The following is a 10,153-nucleotide window of genomic DNA, read 5'->3' on the forward strand; positions in this document are numbered from 1 at the left end:
ATGAAATCACAATTATATAGGAAGAATAAGTTGTAGTGTTCTTTGCAAAGCAGGGTGACTATAGTTAAAAGTAAAGTATTGTATATTACAAAGTATCTAGAAGAAAGGATTTTGAAATTTCTTATTAAAAAGAAATGATGAATGCATGAGGTAATTAACACACTAACTATCCTTATTGGATCATTAGACAACATACATATTCATTGAAACATCAAATTGTATCCTATAAATCTATATAATTACAATGTGAAAATTTTTTAAAAATAAATTAATGAATTAAATAACAATTTTAAAATGTTCTCAATCACCAATGCAAAGTTTAGGAGCTTTGTTCTTGACTCAGCCTTAAGACTGAAAACTAATGTGTTAGAAATATTTGTAGATCCTCTCAATTTTGAAAGAATCCTAGCTAAACTACTGAAATATAAAATATATTCTATGTAATATGCTCTTAGGTATATTCTTAGGTGAACTCTGCTTTTAGATGAAGCTTATAAAAATGAAAAACCTATCTGAAATAAAATTTTAAAGTATTTGGAAAATTACAGCTTAATCTCTTAAAGACAAATTTTCTATACAGTAACCTTTTTATGTGCTTTTGAAATGGGGTATACAATTATTTTCCCTGATGTGAGACAAAATATAGAAAGTTGGCATTTTATCTAAGAAGTTAACTTAGGAAGAAAGAGTGAGAGGCAGAGGAATGAGGGAAGAAAGGAAGGCTGATGATGGGATACCTTATCAAGTTGCCTAATGCTGTATTGGAACCTAATAGGCCTTCTAAGGAGTTTTATTACATAATGCAAGACTCCTCAATCTGGGAGGAGGAAAGGGCTTTATTTTTGAGTGGTCACAGGTTGCCCCATGGGCATAAACTCTACCAAGCTGCTAGGTTACACCTACATGAGCATCCCACCTGCTTAAGTAAGAGCAGCCACAAACTGTGGGCCATTCCAGGTAAGTGTCATATCACACCTGCACCAACTAGTCAAAGCCTGGGTCAAAGCCTGTGCAGAACTGATCGCTACAGCAGAGGCTAAAATAAGAAATGGGGCTAAGAGAGTGAAAAGCAGTGCCCATATGTATCCAAAAACAGGTTGAAGATATCTTTAGGAAGGAACAGATAATTTTTCTTATTCATACAATAACAGATGCATATGAACTCCTCGACTAGTCACCCATTCCTGTCAGCCCTTGGGCTTCATAACTAAATCATTCTTCCTTTGTAATCCAGTCCCACATTTTCAGCTATCTCTATATGTTTATTATCTTAAATATTTCTTTGCTCTATACTCTTCCCCTAGTCTTCAACAAATTTCTTTCTTTATTGTCCCAACCCACAGACTGTTATTTCCACTTCGATGTCCCATAGAAGCTTCAAGGGTTTGAAATACCTAAAAAAACAACTCATCTTTCTCCCTAAAACTCCCTCTCCTTCTCCCACTTCAAAATTTCAACTAATGGCTCCCCCTGTTATTCCCACCAGAATCCTGAATGATCCCTGCTTCCCCTCATTCACTCCATACATGTAAATCTCATTAACGTTACTTTCTAGATATTTCATGAATCCTTTCCATTCATTCTGTACTAGAAAGTGTTCCCAGTTTAGACCCTGGTGGTTGGTGGCCTCTTACCTAGGCGCTCTCTCTCTCTCTCTCTCTCTCTCTCTCTGTGGGTGTGGGTGTGGGTGTGTGTGTCCTGAGAATTTATTTACTTCTGGTTTTTGTTTGTTTTTTAGTATCCAGAATCTACAGGGAACTTAAATCAATTAGAAAAAAAAATAACCCAATTAAAAAATGGGCAAAGGACATGAACAAACACTTCTCAAAAGAACACATACAAATGGCCAACAAATACACGAAAAAAAATGCTTAGAATCACTAATCATCAGAAAAATGCAAATCAAAACACAATGAGATACCATTTCATACCGGTTGGAATGGCTATTATTAAAAAGTCAAAATACAACAGATGCCAGCAGGGCTGTAGACAAGAGGAAGTGTCTGTATATTTTTAGCTATAGCCCTACTTCAAACGTGTCCCCATTACAGCCAAAAGAGCGGCCTATCTAAAGGACTGTTCTGATCAGCTCACTTACCTGACTGAAACCTTCAGTGACTCCCATGGCCTGCAGGTCAATGCACTAATTCATGACTATAACATCTGAGATATCCTTGATCTGGCTACTGGTCTAGCCCTCTCTGACTCACGCTTTATAAACCATGCATTCTGGAACTTTTTAGTTGTTTCCCACATCAGCATGCTACTTCCCATCCATGTAGATTTGCAGAGACCTCCTCATCTTTTTAATTCCCAGTTCCCACTCTCAACATGGGCCATCTCCTACCCACACTTCAAAACCTAAGCAAAACAACACCTTCCGTGACACCTCCATGCTGAGTCAGATGCCATCCCCTTTGTATTGTAGTTCTTTGCTTGTGTGCCTTTGTCTCACTTTGTTCTCTTTAAAATAAACTCCATGAGGACAATGATCACCTGCTATTTGTGTTAATATCTGCACCTAGTGGCATAGTGTCTGGAGTATAGTAGGATCTATTTTCAAGGAAAAAAAGATTATATCTATACCAATAGACATGAATTAGCGCTTTTTTTTTTAAAGATAAGCTCCCTTTGAACTAAGTCAATGTTTACAAGAAGAGTTATACTAAAAAGTTCACTTTTGCTGCTTACGTTTCATTTATTTCAGGCAATTAATTCATTGTTATTGGTAAATCGATACTTTTTATTGATACTGAAAAGAGAGAAATAAACTAATGACTATCTCTGTTAGAGTAGATTTGTTCATATCTATCAGTAAAATGTTAATTATCTGAAAGTCAATAATAAAACATAAACTGTGATCTTAAATGTTTTTTAGGGGCTCAAAAATAATTAGAATTCATGTCAGCATATAAAAAAAGATCAGAGTATTTTTAAGATATGATAAAATTTTATTTTAGTTTCTTAATAGGGATTTTTGTGACCTTATAGAGTTCAACTAATTATAATTTTAAAAATAGGATTTATAGAGTTTTAGAATTAGAAACAATTTATAGATTATTTTATTTTTCTTTTGAGGAATCAGGTCATCAGAAGATCAAGGAACACCTATAATGTCACTAGATCCTAATTTAATTTAAATTTTAGAATCCAGGTATTCTAACTCCTGTCTTGATACTATTTCTACTTTATTATGTTGCTTCCCAGGGCTTTAAAAAATAAAAGCTGGGAAATTACATTTGCTTTGCATATACAGCACCAATTATCAAATTCAGCATAAAAGCATAACATGTATACATCAAAAAGAAAACATAAAAACTTCAAATTAAAAGCATCTCAAAACAATTGAATATAATAGGGAAACCTTATACAAATGCAACACTCACCCATTAATAAAAAGAAACCAATTGGAGAAAAAAGAAATTCAATATAAACATGTTGGAATATAACCTAATTCATTTTAATCCAATGCTTCAAATTGAAAAAAATTAGCACTAGTGTTATTTTCCTTTATCATTACAATCTTGCTTTTCATTACTTTATGCTATGTTTTGTATTAAACATAAAATCAATTTTTCACCTTAACACATGCTAGAAATACAGAGTCACCATATCGGAAATCAGTAGAAAGTGTCTTTGTTTCTACTTTTTTTTCTTTGAAAAAGCTTTGGGAAAAAAAATCATTTACAACGTTTAATTTTAATAACTTAAAGAATGTAATTGATTTTTGTTTGTTTTTGACATGGAGTTTCACTCTTGTCACTCAGGCTGGAGTACAATGGCATGATCTCGGCTCACTGTAACCTCCACCTGCCAGGTTCAAATGATTCTCCTGTCTCAGCCCCCCGAGTAGCTGGGATGACAGGCACTCGCCACCACACCCGGCTAATTTTTGTATTTTTAGTAGAGATGGGGTTTCATCATGTTGGCCAGGCTGCTCTCAAACTCCTGACCTCAGGCGATCCGCCAACCTCGGCCTCCCAAAGAGCTGGGACTACAGGCGTGAGCCACCCTGCCCAGCCAATTGAATAGTTTTTAACTCAGAGGATAAATGCTTGAGGGGATGGAAAGCCCATTCCTCATGACGTGATTATTTCACACTGCATGCCTGTATCAAAACATCTCATGTACCCCACAAATATATAAACCTCCTATGTACCCACAAAAATTTTATAAAATAATGAAAATATTTTAAAACTAAAAAAAGTGTTTTTTAATTAAGCAACTTTATTTAAATAAAATCATTCTTCCTCATCCTCAGTCCTGGGATCTACCAGAAAGAATTAGCAACATCTTAAAGATGACAAAGTGTTAAAGATAAGCTGCTATTAAGTAAAAGTGTGAAGTGTGGAGGGGACAAGCTGGATGCCTGAACCATTTTGTTCTATCTTTAGGACAGTGAAAGAGCAAGAAGCAGGGTTGGGTGGGGGACACATATTCTGTTGAGCATTGTCACCACTATATTCACTGAAATTCATCTGCATGCTTGTATGTATACTTTTGATTCGCCTGATACACTGAAAATTATATGAAATTGTTCTCTATTCTTTAGATAATTATAATCTAAGTGCTAATATGAAGCTTAGAATTTATATGAAATATGTATGCCCACAACAAGACATTTCAGCTATTTCCTAGATAATAATCTCACTTCACCCTGCACAAAACAGGCACATGATCATGTCACTCTGACCTGGTTTGAGTCCAAGGAGGCTTTTGTTTTTAAAATAATTTAGGTTAGTAGTTAAAATATGAACTTTGGGCCAGGAGTGGGAGCTCATGCCTATAATCCCAGCACTTCGGGAGGCTGAGGCGGGCGGATGACTTGAAGTCAGGAGTAGGAGACTGGACTGGCCAACATGCTGAAACCCCATCTCTACTAAAAAAAAGAAAAATAGAAAACTTAGCTGGGTGTGGTGGCGGGCACCTATAATCCCAGCTACTTGGGAGACTGAGGCAGGAGAATTGCTTGAGCCTGGGAAGTGGAGGTTGCAGTGAGCAGAGATCTTACCACTACACTCCAAAACAAACAACAAACAAAAAAATTCTAGAGTCACACTGAAAATCTTAACAACCTGCTTCTACTGCCCATTTTTTTAATTTTTATTTTGACCTGATTTTAGATTGATAGCAAAATGCACAAATAACACAAAGTGCCCCCTATGTCCCTCACCCTACTTCCCCTAATGCTAACATTTTCAGAGCCATCCTTATTTTCTCTATAAAAGAGCAGAGTTCTCCTTTTAGAGATTTGGAAAGATTATTAAAAGATAAGTTACAAAATACAGGACCTGACACGTATAAAATATTAAATAAATACTAGCCATGCTTAATTATTTTGTTTTAAGTCTATATGAGTCAAGTTTTAGTAGAAATATGGGCTAGAATAAAAAACAGAAAGCGGGACTCTGTGATCCGACTTGGGCTTATAGAACAGACTGCACTAGTTTGTTCTCATGCTGCTAATAAAGTCATACCCAAGACCGGGTAATTTAGAAAGGAAAGAGGTTTAAGGAACTCACAATTCCACATGGCTGGGGAGGCCTCACAGTCACGGCAGAAGGCGAAAAAGAAGCAAAGGCACATCTTAAATGGTAGCAGAGAAGGAAGCTTGTGTAGGGAAGCTCCCATTTTAAAAGCATCAGATCTCGTGAGACTTATTCGCTACCAGGAGAACAGTAGGGGGAACCCGCCCCTATGATTCAATGATCTCCACCTGACTCCATCCTTGACATGCGGGGATAATTACAATCAAGGTGAGATTCGGGTGGAGACACAGCCGAATCATATCAATGACTAATGAGAGTTACGTCCAGAACCAAATGAAAACCTGTCTGAGGCCACATTCCCTGTAAAGCAGATTTGAGATAGAGATTTGTGTAGAGAACATTTAACTGGGTAAAATCCTAGGAGCCAACAACTGTGGCGAAAAAGCTGAATTGGATAAAGGGAGTTGAGATGTGAGGCAGTCACAACAAATACCTCAGCTAATCTCAAGGGGGAGCTGAGAAGCTGGGGCGACCCTTCAGGGTTGCCCTAAATTGAGGCAGGAGTATGGAGTTTTAATACCTTTCACTGGCCATTCTTCAGATACAAGTTGTCCCCAAGGATGGACATCAGCTTGACAAGTTATTAATTAGATCTCCTGAGAATAAATTCTAGAGAGAATCAGCTGAGAGGCATGATTTGCCAACACTCCCAATAGCTGGGCAAACTTCAGTTTTGAGGGAGGATTTGGGTCACACACAAAAGTCTCCACAACCAATTATTCATGGGAAATTCTATGTAGGCAGAGCTATTTCATGGCCAGTTAATCAAAACTACATAATCTATTTGGTTAAGCAAAAGAAATTAAAAAGATAAAATAAAATCTATGTATTAACACTCAAAAGTTTTTTAATGCATTTGCCTTGCATTTCGTATGTTTTGCCTTGCCTTTTATATGTTTTGCCTTGCATTTGTTTATTTGCTTTTAAGAACCTTTAGAGAACAATAATTACTAATATAATATGGAGTAGCACAGCATAGACGAGGGAAGCTAACTCTCTCCCTTTTCCCAGAACCTGGAACAGCTAAAGATCCTAAGCATTGTCAGCTTTGGTATCTGACATAGTTTGGATGTTTGTCCCCTTCAAATCTCACGTTAAAATGTGATCCCCAATGTTGGAGAGAGATGCCTCCTGAATGGCTTGGTGCTGTCCTCTTGGTAATGAATGAGTTCTTACCCTGTGAGTTCATGCGATATCTGGTTGTTTAAAAGAGACTGACACCTCCTCCCTGTCTCTCTTGCTTCCTCTCTCACCATGTGATATGCTGGTTTCCCTTCACCTTCCACCATGATTGGAAGGTTCCTGAGGCCCTCCCTGGAAGCAGGTGCCAGTACTATGCTTCATGTACAGCCTTCACAACAAGGAGCCAAATAAACCGCATTTCTTTATAAATTACCCAGCCTCAGGTATTTCTTTATAACAATGCAAATGGGCTAACAGAGTATCATTCATGGACAGTGAGTGTATTAGTCAATTTTCATGCTGCTGATAAAGACATACCCAAGACTGGGTCATTTATAAAGAAAAAGAGGTTTAATGAATTCACAGTTCCACATGGCTGAGGAGGCCTCACAGTTATGGCAGAAGGCGAAAGGCGCGTCTTACATGGCAGCAGGCAAACAGCAAATGAGAACCAAGTGAAAGGCGAAAGGGGTTTCCCCTTATAAAACCATCAGATCTCATGAGACTTATTCACTACCACTAGAACAGTGTGGGGAAAGCTGCCCCCATGATCCACTTACCTCTCACTGGGTCCCTCCCACAACATGTGAATTATGGGAGCTACAGTGCAAGATGAGATTTCAGTGGGGACACAGCCAAACCATATCAGACAGTAATAACTTTCAATTAAATATAGCTAGACTTTCTGTCAGTGGGTCACAGCAGTCTAGAGAATACATTGAAAAACTCTGGGAACAGCAGATATAGAGGTCAGATCTAGAGATTTTGAACAAAGTTTAGTGCTACAATGCATTGGTGACCACAGACAAAAGGTGTCTGTTGTTGTTGTAGTTTGTTTTCTGTCTTGTTTTTCATCATGGGAGGACAAAAAGAAAAAATGGGGGCAATGGTGAAGGAGAAATGAAAAAGACCTGCTTTTCTATGGGTGGAAGCGACTAAACGAGAGAATAAATTTGGATCACACAACAAATGCAAATCAAGTTAGAAGCATGAAAGGCATGATTAAGGCCATGGTTCTAATAGAGATCAGCCAGCGGAACCAGGATCATGCCACACCGAGAGAGGCTGCAGAGCCATTGCCTTCTCTCCTGTCAAAGCTAAATTAATGAAATGGAACTCACAGAAGCACTATGTAATCAAATATTGGTGGGACACAAGCAAATTCTTAAAAAGTTTCATTGATCAGTGATAATATCTTTTGGTGTAAATATCTCCTCAAAACATTTCAGGAAAAATAAATAAAGCTATAATTTTACTTTAGAAATATTTAACTTTGTTATACTAGTTTACTTATTTTTTACCTAATACATTCTGATATATTGTTATGTAGGTTAAAGATGCTCGATTCATGCCACTGTGGAAACCACACATAATTTAGGCAATAATGCAAATTCTTTTCAAATTCTTTTATCAGTGTATTCACTTTATTTTTATTTCAAACACAATACAAAATTACAGGATGCTATCAAAGTGATGCTACAAAACCCCACTAAAATTTTTTCAATTCTTCAAATCACACACTTACACACACACACACACACACACCACATGCATTCCCCGTACAGACCTTTTTTTGGGGGGCCTGAGTAAATAATTGCATTTTATTTTCAATTTTTCATTTTGAAATAATTAAAGACTTACCAAAAATGTTGCAAAACTACGTGCCTTTTTGAAGTAAAGTCTTGAAAAAGTTGTTTGGTATATCCTTTATAGTAATAAAAGAAAACACGTGTATATTCTGTTGATTAAAGGCATGCTGAGATCGTCAGACATGTGATTTCATCAGAGACTCCAATATAGAGCGCAGCTGTAACGACATCCTAAGAGTGTTCTAACTGAAATGTGTTGGAAGAAGGTTCTAATTTTTTTCAACCCTTCTCAAGTTGGCACTCAGCAGATTTCCACTCTATAAAAGTAACTCCTGCTCTGCAACTAATGTTCACAGATAAGCTCCAAACATATTTACAGCTCCATTTAAGTATAATGTACACACAGTAAAATTCACCCTTTTCAATGTGCAATTTAATGGGTTATGGCAGATGAATATCATCATTTGACCACAATCATGATCAAGATACAGAAAATCTGCATCATCACAAAACGTTTTCTTTTGCTGTTTTGCATTTGATCTTTTCTCCATTCCTGAACACAGGCAACCACTAATCTGCTTCTGTTTCTACAGTTTGCATTTTCTAGAGTATCCTATTAGTGGAATGATACATTGGTGTCTTTCATGTCTAGCTTCTTTCACTGAGCATAATGCTTTTGATATTCATTTATATTGCTGTTGTATCAGTTTGCTCCTTTTTATTGTTGAGTGGTGCTCCATCTACAACTGGTTTATCCATTTACAAGTTGATGGACACATCTGCTATGAACTTCAAGGATGAGGCTTGGTACGGATATGTTTTTATTTATTTTGGGTCGCAGTGGAATTATTTGGCTATATGATCAGTACTAAGTTTAACATTAAAAGAAACTGCCAAACTGCTTTCCAAAATGTCTGTACCATTTTGAAGTCCCACTAGCCAGGTGTGAATAGCAATTCTTCACATCATGTGGTATGGTCAGTTCTGCTCGTGTCAGCCACTCCAGTGGGTGTACAGTGGTACCTCAATGTGGTTTTAACTTGCATTTCCCTGATGACGGGTAATGTTAAGTATCTTTTCATTTGTGTATTGGACATCATCTCTTTTTAAATTAAAATATCTGTACAAATATTTGGCCCATTTAGGTCAAAATATTACGTTAAATGAGTTATTTGTGTTTTGTTATTTAGTTTTTTAGTTATGTGTACATTCTAGATGAAAGTTCTTTATCAGACATATTTAAAATTATTCTGTCCCAATCTGTGGTTTGCCTTTTCATTTTTTGATGCTATGTTTTAAGTTGCAAAAGTCTTAATTTCATGAAGTCCAACTTACTATTTTTTTCCATTTTCATCCATCCTTTTCTTATCTAAAAAATTTTTAGCTATAGTAAGATTATTAAAAATTTTTCCTATTCAGTAAGCTTTATACATTTTATATTTACATTATGTATAAAATACATGTTGAGTTAATTTGAGGATATGGTGTGAGGTAATTCTGAAGTTCATATTCTCCATTTAATATCCAATTTTAATAGTACCATCTTTATAAAGACATTGATTTCCTTATTGAAATATTTTGGCAACTTTGGCCATGTAAGGCAGGATATATTTCTAAATTATTTATTCTGTTTCACTGATATATATGTCTTCTTCATGCCAGTAAGTTTACTGTACTGTTTAGTGTAGCTTTACAATATGTCTTGAAATTTGGAAAGTTTTCCAACTTTATTCTTCTTTCTAAAACATGCTCTGGCTATTCTAGGACTTCTGCATTTAAAAAAAAATTAGAATCAGCTTTGTAATTTCTCCAAAAAGGCCTATAGGTTTGACT

The sequence above is a fragment of the Gorilla gorilla genome, chromosome X, assembly GCF_029281585.2.
Source record: "Gorilla gorilla gorilla isolate KB3781 chromosome X, NHGRI_mGorGor1-v2.1_pri, whole genome shotgun sequence".
Lineage (NCBI taxonomy): Eukaryota > Metazoa > Chordata > Mammalia > Primates > Hominidae > Gorilla > Gorilla gorilla.